This window comes from Pleurodeles waltl, chromosome 6 (assembly GCF_031143425.1).
Source record: "Pleurodeles waltl isolate 20211129_DDA chromosome 6, aPleWal1.hap1.20221129, whole genome shotgun sequence".
Taxonomy (NCBI): domain Eukaryota; kingdom Metazoa; phylum Chordata; class Amphibia; order Caudata; family Salamandridae; genus Pleurodeles; species Pleurodeles waltl.
The window spans coordinates 1098839872-1098865076 of record NC_090445.1 but is presented as its reverse complement, the minus strand read 5'-3'; positions in this window follow the sequence as shown (position 1 = coordinate 1098865076).

Below are 25205 nucleotides of genomic sequence, written 5' to 3'. Positions count from 1 at the left end.
TGATGTAGGTCTAACAGATTAAAAAGGGAGAATATAAATGTCAACATAAAGCACTATACAGTAACCAAACGATGCAGCTAGTTTGGTTGGGGACTATAAGAGACTACACAAACAGTCAACCGTAGTACTCTCAGATGCTTCACAGTGCTACATGTGGAACCCACTGATGAAGCACATCCCACAAGCAAGGTGGGGGCTCATCCGCCTATACAAGTAGCTGAAAGGATGGTAATTCCAAAAGAGGTTTGGCTGTTTCCTCCAGGACTTTTGTACTTGTATGTTTATGTCAGTTTACAGAAAGCATACATCAGTCGTTTAACAGAGCTCACTCCAGATTTAGGGCCTTATTATGATCTTGGTGGATTCGATACTCTACCACAAACGTGACGGATGGCCTGTGTACCAAATTACAAGTCCCATAGGATATAATGTAACTTGCAATACGGAGGCCGGGATATCTGTCACGTTTGTGACTGAGTATCCCATCCACCAAGATCGCAATCAGGCCCTCAGTATGTTATCTTCCAGTGTTTTACCTGGACTGTAAGTGTGAGAGAATTATAAGATGTTCCTTATGCTATTGGCACCTGTTCTTTTCTTATTCATAGTGTTAGAGAAGGTTGTGCTGATACTGTCTGGGCTGTATTGTTGCTTTGTTATGAAGCTGAGAATAATAATTTTCACTACACAAAATACAAAACGAATATAGTTGCCAATAATTGCTTTAATGCAATGTGAATGAAAGAGTGAAACCTCACAAAGTATGTGAACAGAGTTTACTTTTGATTTTATATGTGAAACCATGTTTTTAATTAACTAGATGACTTTGTATAATTTTAAATACTGCTGAACTGTGGTTCCATGTCATAGATAATGCTGTCAGTCAATTCTGGCATTTTAGCCAACAGCCCTTTCGACTTAAGCCCATAAGAAAGTGTTAAAAGGCAAAACGGAATGCCCCACAATGTAACATGCTCTTTGCTGGTGAGCCAGAACTAGCTAGAGGCATCATATGCCATAACCTCACTTGGCAGGCATGGTAAATGCAAAATAAAATATAGTAATTGTTTCATGAAATGTTGCTTTTTTCTGCAGGCAATCTAGAGTTTAACACCAAAGGGGTGAAAGGGCAGAGATAGCCTTTCAGATGCCTATGTGATTTTCTCATGCTAATGGACTAACAGGCATCATAAAAATGAATTATATATCTAGAACATGGAAGCAGCAGCAGCTAAAGGTTTTGGAAAGACAGTGGGGAAGGAAAAAACAATGGGTTGGTATCCCTCTTCCTGATCTCGTCCTCAGCCTTGAGGTTGGGGTGGGTTATACGATAACAAAGAGGGAGAAGGAGGTTTTTGTAGGGCTGAGTCTGTCCTCCTTATAGTCTATATAACATCACAAAAAGGGCCAGTCCAAAGAGATTCCACAGGGTGGGCAAGAGAAAGAAAAAAGTTTATTTTGTGTGAAAAAAACTCACCCACCAGGGTTACCCCTTGGTAGCACGCTTCATCATTAGGGTTTCGTCCCGCTCCGCTGCAGAACAGGGCGTGCTACGATCAATGGAATACATGGGAGCACTGTTATAGTTTCATCACTGTGAATTTTGAGAGGGATAGAAGCGGTGGGGTCAAAAGTAAGGTAAAATACCTGCCTCTGGGTGGTACTACTAATTTAATATGTCTCACAGGGGCAGTATGGTTGAAACGGCGTCGGAGATAGGGTATATTATGTACTTTACCTCCTGGTCGGTCTGTATGTTTCAGTGTCTAACCCCCAGACTCCTCTTCAGGACCAAGGTGGACAACCTAATGTCACTCCTTGATTGAGTACCACTAATAAAGGCAATAACACTGAATGCTCTGTGGTATTGTGTGGTACACCGAACTAATGGGAAATAATACCCAATGGTACCGATGTCCTTCTGAGATACCTGTGGAAACAAAAGAGAAAAGGTTATCATGGCCCTCATATGTTTAGGGCTCCTATTCGTGTTGCTTATGGGTGTTGTGCCACTTCTTTGCAAACTCCACCCGACTTGTGGGAAAAAGCACTTGTGAATCTCATAAAATAGACAAATACAGGACATACTACACTTAGAAAAAGATGTAAACACACATAAATTCGTGAAGCACCACTAAAACACACATGTGGCGCAAGCGTAACCTACTTTCTAGTGTCTACTCTCTCATATCATACGGGAGGGGGGTGTGCTTGTAGTCACACACTAAAAATATATGCAGAATATTAGACTCACCAAATGACTGCTTCTTGTGCGCGTTGTAAATAGCGGTAAAAGCGCTTACTTCGTCAAAGCAACACTCCCTCCTTGTGCCTCCCCGGGGTCTGAAACACTGTTACTCATGTGGGAGTCAAATTTATAAACTCACTGTAGCACACGCATCTCAACTTGCTTCCACGTGTGGCCCTAGACCGCTCATTTTCCAAGATGGGGAGCTCCTGTGGGCTGCTGCAGGACTGTGAGGATTCCTAGATTAGGTGTCACCCGTGTGTGCCTGTTTTGGCCCAAAAGACGGAAAACAGGGCTGGCAAAAAGGGGGTGGGAGGCTGCACATTCTTAGGGGAGTGTGTGAGATATAACATAAGGTTTTTGAGGCCTGAGACTACTGATCTTTTGTATGTAAGGGGGTGGTCACGTATATTATTGTCAAGGAAAGATGGCCTTGCTGGTTATTTTGCGTTACAGCCATAGAGTTACAAAGGTGTTAGTGTTGCATTAGCTGGCCTCAAGGGATATTCACATTGAGGCCTCATTGGTGTGTGCATAATTTAGAGACTCAACGTTGTTCTCTTTGGAGCAGGAAGTATTCGCTATTAATTTCTTTGTGGTGTTCAAGGATAACCGATCAGTAATCCTCCACTGTGTGTGTTTTGTCAAGGTAATGAGTAGACATTTTAGTGCTGCCTCGGCTACATCTCAGATTGCTCCAATGTTCACAGATGTGAGTTTTTACTTTACTGGTGGTCATCCCTATGTAATGTAAATTGCATGTGCAATTGCAAGTGATCATGTATATTACTCGCTGAGTGTTGCAGTTGGTAAAATCCCTGATTTCCAATGTTGTATGGTCATTGAAGGAGACCCTTTTGGTAGTGTTTGTTAAATGGCACACACTACAGTTGCCACACGGGGAATGTCCTGTGGGTGGTGGTAAATAGTTGTTGCCATCCAGTTTTTCTAGACAGGCGTAGGCGGGAGTGCACTAGCATGTCCTTTAGACTTTTCCACGTTTATGGGAAAACATGGGTTTGGGAATCTCCAAAGAGCCACTGTTCAGGATGTGTCAATGTTTGTTTATGATCTTGCTCACTTGATTAGAGGCTACATTAAATGTTGTGATACATATAGGTGTTTCTCCTTTCCCCTTTGAGGATGAGTTTCCAGGGGGGCTTCTCTGTTGTTGTTATGCACTTGTTTCACACCTCAGTTAATGATTTTGGAGGGTATTTCCTCTCCTCCAATTTTGATGCTAGATTCTGGGCTTGTAGTTTGTAGTCAGACACCTCAGAGCAATTCCTCCTTAGTCTGAGGAGCTATCCAAACGGGAGGTTCTCCCTCAAATGGCGGGGATGGGCACTATTGAAAAGTAATGGACAGTTTTTAGCATTTGGTTTTTCATGGGTGGTCGTTTTGAGGGCCCCATTGTTTGCTATGATGTTGAGGTCCAGAAAGACCAATTGTTCCTTCCTTTTAGTGTGAGTGAATCTCAGGAACTGATCCTGTCTATTGAACCACTCTAAAAAAGACCCTACTTGTGTCTCCTCCCCTTTCCAGATGACCAGTATGCCATCAATGTATCTCTTCCTTAGTACAATGTTATCTCTGTATGGGTTAGTGGACCTTAAAATTCTCTCTTTCTCGAGATGGTAGTGGTAGAGACCGACCAGACTAGGCGTTCTCTCTGGTGTGGGGTAGGCATGGCCAGTGAAATCATGCAGTGGGTTGTCTAAAGTATGCGAAAAGAAAACAAAATTATGTGACAAAATGTGGCAAATTTTGTGGCAAGATTATTTCACAATTTTAAAATTTTTAGGTCTTGCTCACAAGACAGCACAAACTGCCTGGTTTGCAGAAAATACATTGTTTCCAGATTACGGTAGGCTTCAAACCCACCGATTACTTTCCATTAATCAGCTTTATTGACACTCTCACTCTCACTTGCTTGTTTTTAATTCCTCTAGTTTATGTGGGTTTTCATTCTTTTTGCTTTTGTTCCTCCCCTAGAACATCTCATTACTTGTGTAATCCAGCTGTTTACATTTTAAGAACAACTTTTTTCTAGTTGGTTAAGCGCTCCATGAGGGTGCATGCGTTTTGCAGCTGTTGTCTCGTGGTGTTCTTCCCTTTCCTCCTCTCTGTCACTCTGTCTTGCTCTCTGTTGCCTGTGTGCTTCTCCCGCATACCCTTCATGTTGCACTTGCCGTAGTGTGTTTTTATCCCTTGTTGCTTTCTTGCTAAATGGCGTATCCCTTTATTGCTGCTTCCACCTCCCGTCCTTCTGCTTAACGTTGCTGCAACTTACCCCGCAGAAGGTCTTTTTTTAATGTATTTATTTTTTTTATTCAGAGGAACAGGCAGCAAATTTCTGTTCGAACGTCTACCTTAAAAAAAAATCACGCTACTGGATGGGTCAATAAGAAAAAAATTGTCCCTTTTCTTTATGTTAGTGCGCATGTAGAAGAAAGTATGCACGTTTACAAAATGATGCGGGGATGCACCATCATGATTTTTTCAAAACTTGTTAAACTTTTCTCCACACTGCACAGCGTCTTGCTGATACTGTACATGATGACTAAAAGTCATTTGTGAAGTCAATAGGCACCAAAGACGATACCTATTGGCTTTGCCAGTGCTTGCTGCATAACACTATCTAGGCAAGTTTTCAAATTCACTAGTACAGTTTTACACGTAAAACCTGCACTCATCACTTGAAAATGAATGAGTTCACTTTTCAGAGAGCCTGCCACTGAACAGCAACATGCTCGGCAGCATTTTAGTAACTTTTGGTCTGTTTGAGCTAGAACCAATCTTTTTTTGTTAAAATCCGAAACTTATACATCAGACGATTAATTATGCAGTAAATACACCAAATCCATAACTGTGCGGAATTATGCAGAAAGCACCGTGGCCTTGGAATCGCGTAATTGTAGTGGGCCTGGCAGAGTTGGTGTTTGCCAGGGTTGCACGCTGGGCGGAAAGAAATTTGGCGCCCTAGAAGCTGAATAAACTGATGCATCAAGAAGCCCCTTTTGTGTTCAGAGGTCTGGTCGTGGCTGAGGACATTAGAACTGTGACTGGCCTCAGTATGACTGCATAGGGATTTCTATTACGATTAGTGTATTTGACCAATATCCTTCATGGTCATGGGCGTGTTTTCAACTTAATGTTTTGTTTGATTTTTAATTGTTCTTTTTTTCACCTTTTGGTACATCAATATCTTTGGAGAAGCTGCCTACATTTACATATTCGTCAGTAGGTTTTTTAATTGCTTTCAATGTATATGTGGCTTACTTACGCGTATTTAGGTCTCCTAATAAATATTGTGTATGGTGCTTTTTCTTCTCTTTTATTATTGTTTGTTTTTCTCTCTTTTGCTTATTTGCTGAAAACTAATAAACACACAAAAAATATGACTAGCCTCTTGTGCACATATATCTCGGCACCTCCTCAACTCACCAGAATCCCTCCCAGATTAGCTCTTGTTTGTTGGTGGGTGGGATCATTTGTGTGGCAGCACGGGTAAAAGGAAGATGGGATGGCAAGAAAGCAGGCTGGTGGGGTTGTTAAAAACACTGAAGACAGAGTACCTCATGCTAATGGACTAACAGGCATCATAAAATGTATTGTGTATCTAGAACAATGGAAGCATCAGCTGCTGAAGGTGTCTGGAAAGACCGTGGGAAAGGAAAAAACAATGGCCCTGATCTCATCCTCAGCCTTGCATTTGGTGTGGGTTAGGCAAGGCCAGTGAACATGTATTCAGGTGACGGGGGCTTTGTTGTCTGCATTACTTTACTGCAGATAGTTCCTTTAAAGATTTGCGACCTGCGTCCAGCCCGCCCACACCAAATGCCGGCCCTGGAATCAGGTGAAGCTCCGGCAGCACCACTGGGATGCACTGTGACTTGCCTCGCAGAGGTGCAGCACGTGCTGCAGGTGCTGGCATACGATGGCTGCAAGTGGATAAGTGAACCGTTTCATTGTGTGCTTTCACAGTTTTAGGGTTGCAAAGTACATTTGATTCGAAGTGAAAAACTGTGCCCCCGAGCGGAGGAGTTATATTTTTATTGTTGTGGTATTTAGTAGAAGCGGTCCCAGGACTCGGCGCAGGCGCGTCCCTCTTTTTTTGCCACCGCCGCTGGCAGTCATTTCTCTTTATTACCGCTCCCCGAGCGGAGAGGGCCGCAGTCCCGGAAGGCGCATTAGCGCTCGAAAAGCTTGGTAATGATGCCTCGTTTATGGAAAGGAATGAGGGAAAATACCCTTGCAGCCGACTTATTGCATTCCGCTGCGACTCAGAGGTGATAAACACTGCCAGCGTTCATTTTATTTACTTTTTGAGTCAAAAAGAATAATTCTGCGGCCAATATAGCGCATCGTGAAGTCCAGAGGCCGGATCTTCAAGGTAAGGGCTTATAGCTTGATGCTTGTGTGGAAGGTAAGCACTGCTGATTGGCAAACGGTGCTGGCTTGCGTATGGAACAAGTGGCTCACATACCCGCGTCCATCTACTGTGCTAATTCAGTCTTTCATCCTTTCTCAAATGCCAAAGAAAACAGAAATGTCAGCTTGCTCATAAATAATAACACCTCATACCTAGGCACTAAAAAAAACTTTTTTTGTGGTGAGTGCGGCAGTGCTTTACGTCACTGACTGCAGGCGTGGCTCACCAGCACACATTTTTGGGGTCCACCACTTACTTTACCTCGCTAGTCTAACCCAAAACAACGTACAGAAAAAAAGCACGAAAGGCGGAGGAAGAGAACAAAAGAAAAACAGAGGCAAAGGAAAAATCAGGGATACAAAATACATTGCAAGAAAGATATACAGGGGCAGAGAGTGCATGTTGGTACAAGAAAGAGGCGAAATCAACACTTCCCACACTTGTCACTCGGCATTTTTGACGTTAGTCAGTGCTGCTGCGTACGGCTGAAAAATGCCTTTCACCAGGCTTCAGCATCCCCACGGCCCCGCGGGTTATTTTCACTCGGGAACACATCATTTGAAGGTCGGAATCAACGTATCTAAAAATCGGGCGTTCCTCAGGTAATAGGTACGTACCAATTGTGCATGGCTGTATTTTGATTCTTGGTTGAAATGCATCCTCAAAGAAAGGGATGCAGGGACAGCGATGGTCATATGGGAATCATAGAGGAAGTAGATCTATATTTTATACACCCGTCCAGAAATACATTTAGAACAAGTGTTAGAAATGGGTTTTTTGGTTGGCACCAGGTTGCCCTCTGTCCAAGCAAGAACCCTCACTCTAGTCAGGGTAAGTCACACACAATCCAAAATCAGCCTGTGCTCACCCTCCGGTAGCTTGGCACGAGCAGTCAGGCTTAACTTAGAAGGCAATGTGTAAAGCATTTGTGCAATAAATCATACAACACCATAGCATAACACCCCAAAAATACACCACACAGTATTTAGAAAAATATATAATATTTATCTGGGTATCTTCAGGTCAAAATGATCAAAGTTGCAATACGAATTTGTAAAGATATCACTGAAAAGTGATATAAAGTGTCTTAAGTCTTTAGAATATTAACAATGTCTCTTTCAAGCACAAGTACCTGGTTTAGCGTGGAAAAATCTCCTCAGAGGGCCACAAGAGAAGAGGTGCGCGGAAAAAGGGTGTGTGCGTCGATTTCTCCCCAGCACACACGGACTTGCGTCGTTATTTTCCACGCGGGGAGGCCGGCGTCGTTTTCAGGCGCGCGGTCTGTCTCTTTCTGTGGATCGCGGGGATTACCAGATGTCCCGGGTCTGTGCGTGGATTTTCCTGCTTGTTCTCCGGCTGCGCGTCGGTCTGCGGGGCTGCGCGTCGAAATTACGATCTCACGGCAGGCGTCGCGTCGATTTCTCCTCTGGATGTCGATCTGCGGGGCTGCGCGTTGAAATTACGATCTCACGGCAGGCGTCGCGTCGATTTCTCCTCCGGATGTCGATCTGCGGGGCTGCGCGTTGAAATTACGATCTCACGGCAGGCGTCGCGTCGATTTCTCCTCTAGAGGTCGGGCGGCGTTGTCCTTGCGAGGCCGTGCGTCGGATTTTCGATCGTCCCAAGAGCGTTGCGTCGATCAGCGTCGGTGTGCGGCGTTTTTCTTGCCGCCGAACAAGCTGTGCGTCAAAATTTTCGGCGCACGGAGTGTCCAAGTAAAAGAGAGAAGTCTTTTTGGCCCTGAGACTTCAAGGAACAGGAGGCAAGCTCTATCCAAGCCCTTGGAGAGCACTTTCACAGCCAGACAAGAGTTCAGCAAGGCAGCAGGGCAACAGCAAGGCAGCAGTCCTTTGTAGAAAGCAGACAGGTGAGTCCTTTGAGCAGCCAGGCAGTTCTTCTTGGCAGGATGTAGTTTCTGGTTCAGGTTTTTTCTCCAGCAAGTGTCTGATGAGCTAGGGCAGAGGCCCTGTTTTATACTAAGTTGTGCCTTTGAAGTGGGGGTGACTTCAAAGAGTCTCTAAGAAATGCACCAAGCCCTCTTTCAGTTCAATCCTGTCTGCCAGAGTCCCAGTAGGGGGTGTGGCAGTCCTTTGTGTGAGGGCAGGCCCTCCACCCTCCCAGCCCAGGAAGACCCATTCAAAATGCAGATGTATGCAAGTGAGGCTGAGTACCCTGTGTTTGGGGTGTGTCTGAGTGAATGCTCAAGGAGCTGTCAACTAAACCTAGCCAGACGTGGATTGAAGGGCACAACAAGATTTTAGTGCAAAGAAATGCTCACTTTCTAAAAGTGGAATTTCTAGAATAGTAATATTAAATCCGCCTTCACCAGTCAGCAGGATTTTATATTACCATTCTGGCCATACTAAATATGACCTTCCTGCTCCTTTCAGATCAGCAGCTGCCACTTCAACAATGTATGAGAGCAGCCCCAATGTTAGCCTATGAAGGGAGCAGGCCTCACAGTAGTGTGAAAACGAATTTAGGAGTTTTACACTACCAGGACATATAACCACATAAGTACATGTCCTGCCTTTTACCCACACAGCACCCTGCTCTATGGGTTACCTAGGGCACACATTAGGGGTGACTTATGTATAGAAAAAGGGGAGTTCTAGGCTTGGCAAATACCTTTAAATGCCAAGTTGAAGTGGCAGTGAAACTGCGCCCACAGGCCTTGCAATGGCAGGCCTGAGACAAGGTTAAGGGGCTACTGAGGTGGGTGGCACAACCAGTGCTGCAGGCCCACTAGTAGCATTTAATCTACCTGCCCTAGGCACATGTAGTGCACTCTGCCAGGGACTTACAAGTAAATTAAATAGTCAATCATGGATAAACCAATCAGTAGTACAAGTTACACAGAGAGCATATGCACTTTAGCACTGGTTAGCAGTGGTAAAGAGCCCAGAGGTCAAAAGCCAACAACAACAGGTCAGAAAAAATAGGAGGAAGGAGGCAAAAAGTTTGGGGATGTCCCCGTCAAAAAGCCAGGTCCAACAACAAGCATTGGCAAAGCCAACTTGCCTGGCTTGGACAGTGTGAAGGGCCCTTCTAAGAACAGTCACTCTGGGAGAGGCATCTGCTGCGGGAGAGGGGCGGGCGAGTGCAAGCAGCAGGGCTGAGAGCGTCCGGTGTGAAGTCCCTTCAAGGACTAGATATCCTGCTTCTGCTGCTGACAGCACTGGCCATGCGTGAAGCAAGGCACTATTTCGCCACACTTCCAAAGCCATATTTTGAAATCAAGGACCTGCTGCCTCAACAGCGGAATCTGGTGGCCGTGTTTGATCATGCAAGTGCTCAGAGCAGAGAGCTACAACTGTTAGTATCCTGATGATAAAAATAGGCTAGAACAAGAGGCATCTGCTTCTGTACATTCTCAATGTAGGGAATGGTATCATAGTCAAATAATATGGTTTGCGGGTCTCGCAATGGTGTAAGGATGGCAAATTGTAATTAGGTTCTGAGATGTGACTATTCAGAGCAATGGCTTTCAGGGGGTCCTTAGCTCGGTGTTTCTTTTCTGGTGAGAGGATGTCAGGCCCTTCCTCCCCTCTCAACTGACCATGTACCCCATCTGTTGGAAATCCAAAACATTGTCTACAGGACACAGACACCCACCTCTCGTGGTGCACCAAATCTCACTCCAGCTTGCTAGCCTTTGTGGCCCATATTTATACTTTTTTTGCGCCGCGTTTGCGTAATTTTATGGACGCAAAAGCGGCGTTAAGTTACAAAATACAATTGTATTTTGTAAGTTCCCACCGCTTTTGCGTCAAAAAGTGACGCAAATGCGGCGCAAAAAAAAGTATGAATATGGGCCTGTATGTCAAAATATTGAGGCTTATAATATTGAAAAACACATCCATATATAGACGCCAAAACATCAACTACCACTTATCCTCAACATAAACATAAACAGGGAAATAGGCAAGTACTTTTCTAAACTACACATCTACTGATGTTGATAGTGCACACTGAAGAGCCAATGGAAGTGCAGATCGAGTCAATAATATCAAATTATTCTAGTAGAATACACTTGCATATCCCAAATGTAAGAAGCAAGCTGGGTGGTATTGGGTGTTCTGAGTCAAGTTGCTTTTCAAGTTTGTCAGAGAGAGAGCCCTGCTGTTAAATCTCGGAGGTTCAACTAATCTGCTGGCATAAACCTCTGACTTGCCACCCATCCAATAATGGGCTTCAAGGTCATAGTGAAAGCTGCTATGACCAATGCAGCACTTTGTTGCATGGTGGCCCTAGGCAAGGAAATCAAACTGTCACCCCAACGTTCTTGGAGAAACATTCTTGAGAGTTAGGGCATTGTTTTTCTGTTTTCAAGAAACAGGTTCCTGCTTTGGGAGCTGGTTTCTTGAAATCAAAAAACGTTTACCAACAGGGCTCAAAATGCTACTCACTCGGCAAAGGTCAGTGCCTTCAGTGAAGCAGTCACATGCTGAGTCCACTAAAGGAACAAAGATCCCTGCCTGCTTGATAGGGAACTCCAAATCCCCTATCAGCATTTTTCAAAAATGATCACCGTTTTCAACCCCTGAAAAGGTTTGAGTTCATTCTCCTCATTTATATGAGTTGACACATCCATGTGATCATTTTGATCCTTCTCACTTAACAGTGTAGTATAAACTTTTAGTTGACAATTACATCACTGCTCTTAGCATGAAATTCATACTGAATGTTAACATTTCGTAACATACAAACCTTATGTACTTAGAGGATATATAGACTGTCTGTTACATAAGGCTTAGCCCAGTGTAGCTGCCTTGGATGCAGACCACCAAATTGAGAGAGCTCATTATTTCCCATTAAAAAACAACAAAAAACTAAAGACTGTTTTTCAAATAGTTTTCAATATTGAGCAACGCGGATATTGAACTCCACAGGGTGAAACTAAAATAAGGATGCGTGGATCTTCACTTAGAATGTGAATATATTATAAACAGGGTCTAGAAGTCGTTTGTAAGGAGTTGGCATATAATGGAGTAATAATTAATTTGGCTCATGGGGAACAAGCCGAACTTAGGATATAAAGTTATTGGTGCCACAACTTAAGAAGGTCATATTAGAAGGGTTGCCACATTGGCAAGAGGGAATGCCTGTCAATTTTGTAGTATTAAAATATAAAATAAAAGTCATTAGCTTATAACCAGGTTTTACCTGTTAGGAATATTTGTATCTATATGCTCCATGTACAGGCCTTAGGTTGATGATCCTGCTAGGGTGACAAAACTATTTTTAGAGCTGGTCTAATTGGAAGGTCTCCTAATTGTGGGGACATAATTTTGCCTTTGGAACCATCTGCATCCAGTAAGGGCGGTGGCTTTAGAATGCACTAATTGTGAACTGAGTTTCACCATTTATCGAAATATATAGTTGAAATGATGAATGGCATGTGCCGGTCCTCTGTACCAAGCTTCACTTATTACTCAGAGCTCGATAATCAGTACTCCAGGATAGACATAATGCTAACTGCTCAAGATCTAATGTCATATTTCTCAATGCGCTTATATCCATGGATTGCATCTGATCAAAATACAATTCTGCTTGATACATCATCAGAACTTCAGTCTCTGGAGTCAAAGATTACCATATGCGGGTCATTTCAAGAACTCTAATGATTGATTATAAATATTGTTACCATATTGATAACATATAATAGAATCCGTGGGGGAAAATGATGATCCAGCACCAGTAAGAATAGTAGAGATACCCTAAAAACGGTTAACAAGCTATACAATCCAAAGAAAACAGCAGAAACATAGACAGCTTTGGCATTCCTTTTTTTCTTTTTATCGAATTCTTATGAAGAATAGGAGAATTCCCATGAGGTAAACGTAACTGCTTCAATACATTTTTCTAATCTTCAGACTTCATTATGGGGTTTTGCAGCAAGTGGCTCTCAGTTTTCAATTTCTCATGTGACTAATTCCCTGTATGATGTGATTGAGAATAACATTTTCATGCTCATACGTACATCTAGTGTAACCCCTAGTACTTGCCATAAAACAATCTTTCATTGTGTTTTTCAGATTTCAGATAATGCCATTTCATTCCGAACCACGTATTTAATCTCATTAATGCAATGTGGGGGTGCAATGGGTTACTTTTAGATTTCCAAAAAGCAGCTATAAAGAGCTTGACCATGTTTGAACCATTCTTTTAAACAGTGTAACATTTGCTGGTGAAAGGGATGATCCTGTTAGCATTGTAGTGTCTTTGACAGAGGACATCTGATTCCAAAACAACTCTTTCTTTACTGAGTGACAATCTCTCGAAGCAATTTAATTCCTTTCTTCGATTGGTCAAAAAGTGTTCAGGTGATCTATGCATAGTTTTCAATGCACCTGCAGCAACAATTGGCTAACCCTAATAAACTCTGAAGTTCTTTTAAAGCAGTAAAGTTCGTATTGAAAGTACCTTTCAATACGAACATCGTCTCTATGATGTTTCCTAGAAATTTCAACTCTGTTTGGTAATTGTATAGAATCTTTGAAAAAACGTCCTGAAAAACTTCTGAAATAGAGTTTAAACAAGCCTCTCACCATTCCACAAACAGGCATGAACCATTCACGTTTGTTGTTACAATATTTAATTTAATCAAAGACTTGTTTCTTTCATGAACATCACATACACGTCCTCCAATTGGAATTACAAATCTTTGGTGATTGTTTCAAATAAGATGGGGAGTGGGGGCGATGGTTCTGAAGGAGAAGTACATTGCCAGTTAACTTGGAAGCTATCTGATTTGTGTTACAACTAACCTCTTAACCCTCGTGCAATACAAGAAGAAAGCATGAAAAGTGAATACCGCTTCCAAGTAAATGTGAGATCTTGCAAGTAAATATGAAGGCTTCCAAGTAAACATGAGGGCTTCCAAATCAATGCCAGGTCTTCCAAATAAATGTGAAGGCGGAAAATTCCAAGTAAACACAGGAGGTTCCACATAAATGTGAGGCCTGCCAAGTAACTGACAATGTGAAGGCTGTAATTGTATCACTTCCTCTTAAGAGCTCACCACAGGTTGTGATAAATTAGTGCAATTTCAGACCAGATACCAGGTACTTGTCACTAATAAAAACTGTAATAAAACTGTCATTCTTCTTTAATATGTACTGCGGACTTCCAAAGATGCTTCCTTGCCTTCTGTAAAGGTGTAAAGGCTACAGATGTACCCATCTGTTACAATTTATTGTGCAAAAAATCAATGCATCTGCTGCATATAATGTCTGCCAACTCCTTTTGGAGGGGTGATATATGGAAGAGAGGAAGATGTCTGCTTTCCTACAAATGGATATACCTCTATTTTTCAGATTTTGTGGAAGACTGTTAATGTAACCTTAGAATGCACTACCAGAAGTGGACAAAGAATAGTTGTACTTGAAGGTATTTCTAATGTATTCGGTGAATCAATTTAGTGTTCTGAAACTAAGGGACATATTTGAAAGAAAGCCTTGCATCAGCAATGATGGGCTACTTTTCTTGTTCCCCTTGTACCCTCCCTAACATCACCAAGGTAGCACTGTATTTACAACAATAACGCTGACATTTTTGATGCTATTGCGGCACATTGGTCGACTAGCACCAAAAAGTATAGTGCTAGTCCAGCAATGCGAGGGGAGGCCCATTGGAAACGATGGGAGATTCACTTTAATGGCTGCCTTGGGCAGGCATTAAAAATGACAGGAAAAATGGTGCAGTGAAATATCGTAAATTTCACTGCGCCATATTTCTGGGTCTCCTAAGGGGGGAATGCCCCCCTAGCATACATTATGTCTGGCGCAGGCATAATGTGGCACAAGGGGTTACAAAGTGGTGCAATGCTTGCTGGCAAAGGGCCTCTTTGACGCCACCTTAGCATTACAAAAAATGGCACTAAGGCAGCGCAAGGAGACACTAGGGACTTGTAAATATGAACCTCAACCTCTACTAGGCAACACCACATTTGAGCGGAAAAGATGTCCAGATTCCACTTTGCACACATGATGGCAGTTGACCAGAATCTGTTTACAGATAGTAACTCCTCACCCCTGTTTTGTTCCAGGGCAAAGTTTTTAGGAGTAAGTGAAAATATTTTTTCAGTAATATTTACTCAATGAATTTCATGCGCAGTGCTTCATAAGAGTCTTAGAAATCAAGTGAAACACCTTTCTTGGGGACCAGAAAGTAGGAAAAGTCATGTTTTAACGTTAAACACCCCACTACATCTAAATGTGGTTAATCTAGCAAAAAAAAAAAAAAAAGAGATAGTAACTAATTTATTAAGCAAGAATCCAAAACCAAAATGCTATGTTGAGGAGCAAATGTTAACCTAAAAGGAGGCATATATGGCAAAGCACAATGTTTTGTATTTGTGTAATCTGCTGTTATATACAGTGTATATAATCCAGTTTAATTCTGCTTTTGCAGCAGATATTTACACACACTTTTATCTGCTCTCAGTTTACTATTACACACTGATATGGCTTTATCACATTTAGCAACTCTCACTGAGTCCCGGGCCTTGAAAGACTTTGGTTTCAGAGCATTTATTCAGAAAAAAACACTGACATACACTCATGCATTAAACACCTCTTGTTGATTTTGATTAAACAGAAGCATCTTTAAGTGCTTTTAAAAATGCTGTAAAGCGGTCAACGACTTGCTTCTGTGCCAAGGGCCAGTGACTCACTTTGCTGCTCTAAATGAGATCGTTCTCCTGAGGGTTTAACTTACATTCCCACCACGTCTGTCGTCCTTGCTCAAGTCCTCACCCTTGCGGCAAGTCGCTCACCCGGTGGCAGGCAATTCACTTGCCCTCTTTAAGTTGTTTTATTTTAAAGCACGTCTTTCCCTTTGAGTATAATCTTCCTGGGAACAGCACATCCTCTTTCGTCTGTTTCTGCCAGGAACAGATTTACTATGTTTCGCATTCTCCGGAGAACGCGTGTTTTTGATTTTGTTTTTACACAAAATATTTATTTTTTGTGCACTTATGAAAGCATAATGGTGTAGCAGCACCCTAGGTGTTCTTCATTAGCTTACGGGACCCTTGGACATTAGGGGCTGTTTGTAGGTATTGGTATTACTTAAGAGTGATGTCTATGGAGTGATTTGCATGCTCTCTACTCAAGAGTAGTGGAAGGTGACATGAGTGAAGTAGATTTTTCAAAGGACGCCGATTCTGTTTGGTACATGCAGACTTAGATTTGTTCTACGTGCTTATGGTCACTCCGATGTGCATCTCAATAGTGTCCGGTTGCTAGGCAGTACATCGATTGTACATCGGTAATCTTCAATTCCCCGAAACGAAAGGCCTCCCCATCATGGTTTTTAAGTCACGAGGTGAACTGCTTCTTCAGAGAACATACGGCCGGGAAGGATGTTCTCTCAAATTCGAAGTGGGGAAGGTGATGTTCTTGTAGCTGGTGTCTCAAGGGTACCTAAGGTAAATAAGATATTTTCAACTATGGTGTCATCTTCTGTAGCCTCTTAAGACTCACTCTTGTTGGATCCCTACAACAAAAAATAGAGTACTGTATAAAATGCCTAAGCTGTGTCTAATTTCTCCAACTCAACAAGCTTCTGTGCTGGTTATTCAGGGTAGCCTCTACTGAAAGAATTCCAATCTTTACTTGTTTGCTTGCAAGAAGCAGAAGATCCTACAAAAATATTGGCAAACATGGAGCCCCTGGCTAAATTCCTGTTGGACGCATTTTATTCTGTATGGTGTTTCTCAACAGCAGCAGGGGCTGTGATTGTGGCTAGAAGATCACTCCGAATTAAGTTGTGGAAGATTCTTCTGGGCGAGAGACCCCCGAATCACAGACTGCTATGTATAGGGTAAAAACTGTTTGGGTCTGGGATGAATTACCTTATTGAAAAAACAGCCAACGAGATGAAAACCCTACAGACCTTTAGGCCAGTTCAACCAAAAAAGAATCTTCAAAAAGAAGTTGGCACAGGAAGTGCACCAAACACTGTATCCCTTTCTAGGCTGAGCCTGTGGTTGGGGTGGGGTTGGGGGTTAGTTGTGCATGTTGGAAAGACCCAAACCACAAGGAACCGAACAGCAAACCCTAAATATTGACTATCAGTGGAACACATTTGGAGCAAGGTTACTTAACTATCACAAGACATGACAGAAACATGAGTAGTTATTTCATAGACTTAACAGAAAAAGTTCAACCTTATATTCAGGAGACTCCCATTCTAAAAGATCCAGTCATGAGAGAATACCTCTGAAAAGGATAACAAACCTCCTAGAAAAGGGAGCAATACAGAAAGTTCCTCTAATCCAAAGTAATCAAAGGTTCTACTGGATACTATTCTTGCTTTCAGAGTTGGATGAATCGTATTGGCCTGTCTTGAAACTGAATATATTCACCTAAATGACCTGTCCAGGACGACTATTCTACCGTAATTCCTCAATGTGTCTTGTTCATTAAGCAAGGTTGGGGGTGAGAGGAGCCATATTTGCAGTGCGAACAGGGCCGCCATTTCATTGAAGCAAAGAAAGGACTCTTATACGTATGTTCTGTCAGGAGCAGGAGTTCCTCATGACATAAGGACTGTAACGGGGAACTGAGTTTTGGTGTGAATTGGGACATCAGAACCCCTGAATTTATTTTCCAGTGTCCTTTGGTTTCACAATATCAGCTGTTTTTAAAGACTGACAGAGGGACAAGGCAGGCATTGTGCTAAGTGGAAACATGTTAATGATCCAGATGAAACGGAGGAGTAGGGTCTCTCTATTTCACTCGGTAATAAAGGTATGAGGAATGCACTTAATCGCAAGGCTCACCTTCTTTCCATCCCTTTTCGAAAATTTGAGGAAAATGATACAGGCGATACAGTGGAGGAGAGTGAGCACATAATCAGATATAGTCAATGGTTATTAGCTGCTCTCCTTCAGCATCTTTGTGAGAAAAAAAACGGATTTAATTCCCCTTCTGTAAATGAGATTTCCTTATTTGATTATTCCGAAAGTGTCTTTCTTCCAGTACACATAGCACTGAAAAGTCTGTTTTGCTCATTTCCTGCCCAAACAATATCAGTTGTAGAGCTTTGATTCAGAAGTACATTCTGTCACAAAAGAAGATTTGCTTCTATGATGTCTGTGAATGTTTTATAAAATTCCTTGGGGATCTGTAGCTTTCCTTGAGGTTATAGCTTGCATGGCCTGGCCAATCTGACCGCCACTAGTGTAATATCACTGTTAAGTTCTGTAAAATATGTTCTGTTCAGCTGATGCTTCCAGCAAGCAGTATCCAAACAGACTTTAATAACTTTGTTCAGATATTCTGGCTCTGCCCTATCTGGAGTTTGTTAGAAATCTACAAACTGCTGAAACCTTTGATAAATTGTCAGCTTGGGCTGCTGATTTTCAGGGTGCTATTTCTGGGCGAAAACATACTTGGATGTACACTGGGAAAATTGATTCAGCACAATATTCATTGCTTTTCTAGCTGAGTATTTTATGGGACTGGTGCTATTTGGAATCCAGTTTGAAACATTGATCAAGAAGTCAGTGGAGGATCATAGAACTGTGTTGCCTTTCACAATGGGTCCTCAAAGAAGAGGTTCTTTCTTAGCTCAGTTTTGTTCATGAACATTTTCCAGCCTTCTTTTGGTGCCTCCTCTGTGATCCTTCTTGGCCCTCAAAAACATGAGTGGACTGAACCTTAGTCTGTACGTTTAGCGATTCCTCTAGGGGCTCACTTCTCTTTTTTTGCTGGCACATTGGTAAGTGATAGTCTCAGACCAAAGGGTTCTTCAAGTAGTGGGGTCATGTTATACTTGAGAGTTTAAAAAATGGCCTTCAGCAGCATGTTTTCCATCACATCCCCGTCCTATGTTCTCCTCTGAAGCCCAATGTAGTTTTATGGGGCTTAGAATCCCTTTTGCCTAACAATGTCAATTGATCAGTACCTGAAATGCCAACACAACATGGTATGTAGTCCATCCATTCTTTTGGTAAAGGAACACAGGAGGGTCCAATTCTGTACCTGAAGTATCTCAACAAATATGTTCATAATTCCTTGAAAATTACTCCTTTGCAGTCCTCCTTTCTTTCATACTGCCCAGGAGGGACTTCCTTAGCTTTAGCAGTGGCTCATTTTCATGTCTCTATACTCATCAATCATTGGTCACTAGAGATTCCTTTGCTTCACAAAGATACAGATTTTTATTTACAGGTATTTCATGTTGGCCTTGCTGTAGCTACACAAGTCTTTACTAATATTTAGGCACCCTTTAGTAGTTGTTTTGCTCGCTAAGGGATACAGCTGGTTTCTTGACCTAAATAATTGGCTGATTGCTGCTTCCTTTTTCAAAGGCTCTGGAAGATGTTGGGTGGTGCGTAAGACACTGCTGGAACATGGATTCCTAATCAATGTTGAAAAATCCCACTGTGTTTTATCTCAACACTTGACAGTCATAGGAGCTCATTTTCAAATTGAATTGCAGAAAGCGTTCCTTCCGATAGTCTTATCATTCACCTTCTCTCCCTTCTGAATTTCTTGCTGAAGGAGTGTAGTGATCCAGAATGGGAGTCTCAACTGCTCACTGTGACTCCCTTGCTTGGTGGTTAAGCAAGGACAATATTTTAAAAGAGATGTAACTTCAGTCACAAAACTCTTCTAGTTCTCACACCTGATACTAGCCACTTGAGCTAGGTGGTCACTCTTGGTATCTTGTCAGCACTGGGTCTTTGGTCTCTAGTGGGACTAACAGAGTTTTTCAATGGAGGAAGCAGAGTCTCAATCTCAGGGTTCACTGGTACATAGCTCCATAGTTGAAGTGTAGGCCTCTCTTAGTAAGAATCTTCAGGTGTACAGTGCACACATCAATTCCTGGGTGGTTACGATCTCTGCCTTTTAATCAAATAGCTCAAGAGAATGTTTTTGTTGGGTGAATGCCCATCTTATTCCCCTATCAGCAGGTTATCTCCTGAGATGGAGAATGGGCATGCAGACCACCTGAGTCACCACTTCCATTTGTTATCTAATTTGTGTCGCAAGATTTGTGTCAAGTGGGGAACACCGCTACTAGTCCTCAAATTGCATCTCTGGAGGACAACCTTCTTCTCTTCTGCCCTATAAGTCTCTAAGAGTTGGCCAAAGTAGCTCCTGTATGCTTTTTGTTCAACTATCTATTAGCTTGGATCTTGTCAAAGGCTTGATTGGAACAAACTGATGGTTCCACTGTAGCCTTGAAGGCCTTGGTTTTCACCCACACTAGAAGTATCCAGGTATGTTCTCTGGGTGTTACCTGTGATTCCTTCCTCTCAATGCATTCACCTTACTTCAGACTGCTTGGCATCTTCACCTCGGGGACTTAAGGATAGAAAGATTAACCCTCAGCCCTAGGGTGTTTCAGGAAAATTACTTTCGCCTTGTAACTGCAACTATAAATTCATTGCACTCTGGGGCAAATTTAGAGTTTGGTGGACTCATTTAGAGGTGGGTGGATCTTAAGGTTTCTGTTGATGGAATTCCTGTTGGCTCTGTTGAAAGAAAGCTACCCTGATGAATGGAGTGCCTTAAGTTTGCTTCCTGGTGTTTATCTGGTGGTCTGAATCATTATAATTGTGATCCTTTACTAATTCTTGCTTTCCATAAAGGTGTTTAGTTTTGGATTTGGCCTCCTCTATCCTCATATTTTAGTGAACAGTGATTATGGCTTTTTTGTCTCCATGATCAGATTTGTCTACTGTCATTCCTGGGGCCCATTTGGGATGGCCAGCAGAGGACCACAGGTGTCCACAATACCCCCATGTAGGCCCTTCAACTGAGGGTGCAACAGTTACTCAATATCATGACTTAATAAATGTGCCTGAGAGGGCCCCAAATGTCCCTTGGCCGATGCACTTGTGGCAGCATAGAATATTAAAGTTTCAGTTGGTCATTTGAGTCTACTGCAGTCCCCCATTCGCACAACACTAGTCTCTTCGCAGCAAGAGAGCTAGTGATGTAAAGCTCCTGACCCCTTGCAGGATTCCCCCGTGCATCCCAAAAGAGCTAGCTTAGGGCGACAGATTAACATCCATTCCCAGCATTTCAGACAGCGTCCCGCCCACCCTTGCACAGTAGTCAACATCCACCTGGCATTACCATTTCAAGATGAAGAAATCCAGCCTCAGATGACCCACAGCGTGAGTGTTGTCTAAGGTGAAGTGCAAACATCTGTAGGAGAGTGTGGTACATTCGATGGCTATATCTGAAATGAAAGAGACAAAGCCACTCATTGGGTGAGAGCTCGCCCATCAGGCTACAACAGTATGTTTAATCTTCATCTGGTATATCCTCCCCTAGGTCCAATTCCCACTGCTCTCAAGTTTTAAAATGAGGCAATGAGGTTTCTTCTTGGATGGAATAGTAGACATTGGTCCTCATGTGTCGTACAATAGGAGCGGTCAGAAACAATGAAAGTATGGGTGATGCAATGGGATCCTTGGGAAATGTGGGATACTGTGACTTTCAGAAAGCCCGAACCCGATAGTAGAGGAAAATTTCCAATGGGGTGGGATCAGTGTTGACAACCACAGTTGGGCAGTCAAGGAATTGACAGTCAGGGAACAAGTCCCCCGGTGTAGCCAGTCCCTAGGCATGTATGTACTGCAGTAGTGAGGGAGGCAAGCAGGAACTGGGTGAGTGCCTGCATGAAAGACTAAAGGACAAGGGAGTGCAGTCTCTGCCAAATCCTGCTGCAGGCCAATTGCGTGCTGGAGATCGTGTCAATTTTGAGGCAGGTGCATCGCGGGCCTGACCTAACAGTGCTGTAAGTGGTAGGGGATGAGCTTTATCTTGCTCAATAGCTACGTGCGCCATCTACTGAGGTAGACTGTGCCAGACATGTGCAAAATGGGTCTGAGCACATAAGTAGTAGAGTTCAAAGTCTGAGGCATTCAGTCCCCCCCTTGGCATGAGGTAAAGTTAGTGTCTTCTAGCATACATGGGGTTGATGTCTCACCCAGGACAGGGATACCAGGTCCTATTTGAGCATCTTATAAAGTGCTGTGTTTGGGGTATGAGAATGTTATTGAAGAAGTAAAATAGTTTAGGGAGTATGCCCGTTTTAATCAGTGAGTCTCTCTGCATCAGAGATAGCGAAAGCATCCTCCAATGGGCAATCCACTCCTGATTGAGGGTCATAACAGTTCCATAATTTTTGCAGATCACAGTTCCCTTATCCCAGAGGAACCAGATTCCAAGGGACCTAACAGGTTGTGCCGTCCATGAAAGTGGAAAATCGAATGATCGGGCTGATGTATCAGATGTGAGGGGAAATATCACTGAACTATTCCAGTTTGCGGAGACCGCTGAACCAGTTCGAAAAAGGATGAATTCCTGAACGACAGGCGCAGATTATGGGCAGGATCCGTCATGTATAACATGATGCCATTATCACATAGGGACACTATTAGGTTCAGAGGAGAGAACACCAGCTCCCTCTAGCCATGAAGTTGCATTAATGCACATGCTAAAGTCTCAGAGGCAAGGGCATATAGGAATGGAGAAAGCGGAAATCCCTGTCTGGTGCCCCAACTGATGGGAAAGGGCTCCAAGAGAAGCTCCCGATGCATATCTAGGTTGTCAGAGGGGTATATAGTAAACTCACCCACTTTATAAATTGTTGTAGGATGCCCATTCGTGCCAACACCACAAAGAGAAATGGCCACTCTAACAAGTCAAAGGCACTGGTTTCATCCAGGAAGACTGCAACTGTCTACTGCACCTGGTCCAGCTGATGCAACAGTGCAAATAGAGTGCCCAGGCTATGGGACGTGCATATGCCCAGTACTAAACCCGCCTGGTCAGGGAGGACATGCAAGGGTATCAACAGGGTCAGCCTGCTAGCCAAACTCTTGGCCAGCATTTTTATGTCAAGGTTTATGAGGGATAGGGAAAGGTATGAGTAAAGGCTATCAGGCTCCCTGCCAGGTTTCTGAAGCGGGATATGAATAGATTCCCACACCGAAGAGGGAAGCTCCCTCCTGTTGGAGCACCTCATTGTATACCTGTAATAGTCTAGAGGCCAGGAGTGGCGCGAAGCATTTCTAGAACTAAACAGGGAGGCCACCCCCCATCCCTGCACAGTGCCTTACAGGTAGGAAGCCCAGCTACAGCCGATTCAACTTCCTCCAGTGAGTGGCTCTTCTAGGAGGCATCTTTGGGACTTTCAATCCATGCTAATACCATTGGGTCAAAGCATGGTGCATAGTTCTTAGTATGTGGTGTAGGACAGGAAGAATATAAGGCAGTGTAGTAATCAACTAATTCCAGTAACATATCCAACACCTCATACTCTATGGTGCCATGTGATAGCTTGGGTAGGTCTTTGTGGCCATTGGCTTAGATGTGTGTTTGAACTCCAGTTGTACGGCATCCGCACACTCCATCTTCTTACACCTTATTACTTCAAGAGTGTCTGCGGATGGTGCAGCCTGATAGTCAGTCTTCAATGTCTTCAAGGTCCCCTCGATCTGCTCAAAACAGCTCAGAAGTGGTCTACGTACCCCATGTGTTTTGCTATGCAGATTCCTCTGGCATACGCATTGAAAGCCTCCCACAGCACACCAGGAGACTGCACTCATCCCTGATTGATCTGAAAATAGTGTAATATTTCAGTTTGCACCCCATCAGCAAAGGCATGTCGAGTAAGGCTTGTGGGGAGAGGCAACATTTGAAAGCATGGTACTGGGGCACAGGGGTGCATATGACCAGCTTAATTGATGAGTGGTTAAACAGTGTGTGAGGGAGATAGTCTTCGTCCATCACACACCCACTTATGTTCAGCATGCCTATCCTGTAATCTAGGCGAGCCCATGCCCCATGAGCTGTAGAAACGTGTGTGCCTTCCGTATGGGCAGGAAAGTGGTTCTGCCACAAGTCCCTTAAATCATGTGTAGTAATGATAGTGGCAGGCGCAGTTGCAGCTGCCCAATGAGTGCAGGCAGCTGTCTTGGAACAGTCAAGATGCCTATCGAAGACCAGGTTAAAGTCACACCTATAAAAGTTTAGTATGTGGTGCCAAGACTTGATATTTTGCCATAAGCTCCTGACAAAGTCGTTTTTGCCCCCAAGTATTTACCTGTAAGATATTGTAAAGACCATGTAGGTCATTATATTAATTGAGCAAGTAGTAAAATACACTTTTCCTGATTAGGAAAGTAGTACCTCAGGCATACGAGGAATACCTAGAGAAGGAGTGATGGACACCCTATCAAGAGGCAAAGCGAGGTTGGAAGCAGAGTACAAGGTGAGTCTCCCACAGGAGAGCTACATCAATGTTGTGAGAACCCAAATATGGCAGTACTAGCCTGGCTTTCCAAGGGATGTTGAGCCCTCTCACAATCCAAGTCAGTAATTAGATTGGAAGGGAGTCAGTCAATCTACATACCAGGTAAGCAGAATGTAAAGCATTGTGATATTGAGGTATGCGCCCAGCTGCAATCACGAGTTTAGTGTGGCAGATTGCACACTTCAATAGAGAGTATTGCGCGCCCTGTGAATACCTTTACTCTGTGTCAGGAAGTGTGCCAGCTGTAAAAACACCCCAACCCCCTCCTTTACCAGCACCCCAACTTGCCAGTGAAGACGCCTAAAGAAACACAAACAATCTACTACATAAAGTTGAAAATCAGCAGAGGCATACTGGTAGGGTTCATCAACAAAGGCAGGCTTGTCCTGTGAGGATGTCCAGAGCACCAGCCTATCAACACTGCTGCCAGGGAAGTGCTTACCAGTTAGCAGGTGGAAAAAATGGAAAACACTAGCAGTCTTCTTGGAGGATATGGGGAGAGACATCTTCCGCTGTTAAGAAGTGCCTGCCAACCCAGGCCATCCCGCCACCGCCCATCACAGTCTGCAAGCATTGGCATCTCCTCCCGGGTCACTATCTTCAACTTCCTATGTCTGCATACCTTTGCCTGAGGGCATAGATTGTTCTTTCATTAATTTTTTAATGAAGGGTTCTGGATTCTGAGACATGCTGAAGAGATGGGATTTCATGTCTTGCATGCTTTTTAGGTGTGCAAGGTACAGCATTGCATATGAAATGCCAGCCCTGCACAGCTTATGCTTGATGGGCCTGTACTTCCAGAGCACCTCCCACACTGCAAGTGTGAAACCGTGGAAAATCAAGATGTCTGAGCCCTCATGGGTCAAACACTGTTTCTTCCGGGTAAGTGGTAGGGCTGCCTCCCAGTCCATGTAGTTGAAGAGGTGGGCAATTACGGGATGGGGCACCCCTGGTGAGGCCTGGGGCTAGGCCCAGGTGGACATATAGGGGGTCATTCCAACCCTGGCGGTCGGTGTTAAAGCGGCGGTCAAACCGCCAACAGGCTGGCGGTAAAAAAAAATGCAATTCCGACCCTGGCGGAAACCGCCAACAGAGACCGCCACTTTAACACACCGCCCGCCACGGCGGGACAAACAAACAGTGCGGCGGTCACCGCCAACAGACAGGCGGGAGACAATGTACCGCCCACCCTATCACAACCCACCAATCCGCCACCTTTTCATGGGCGGTAGC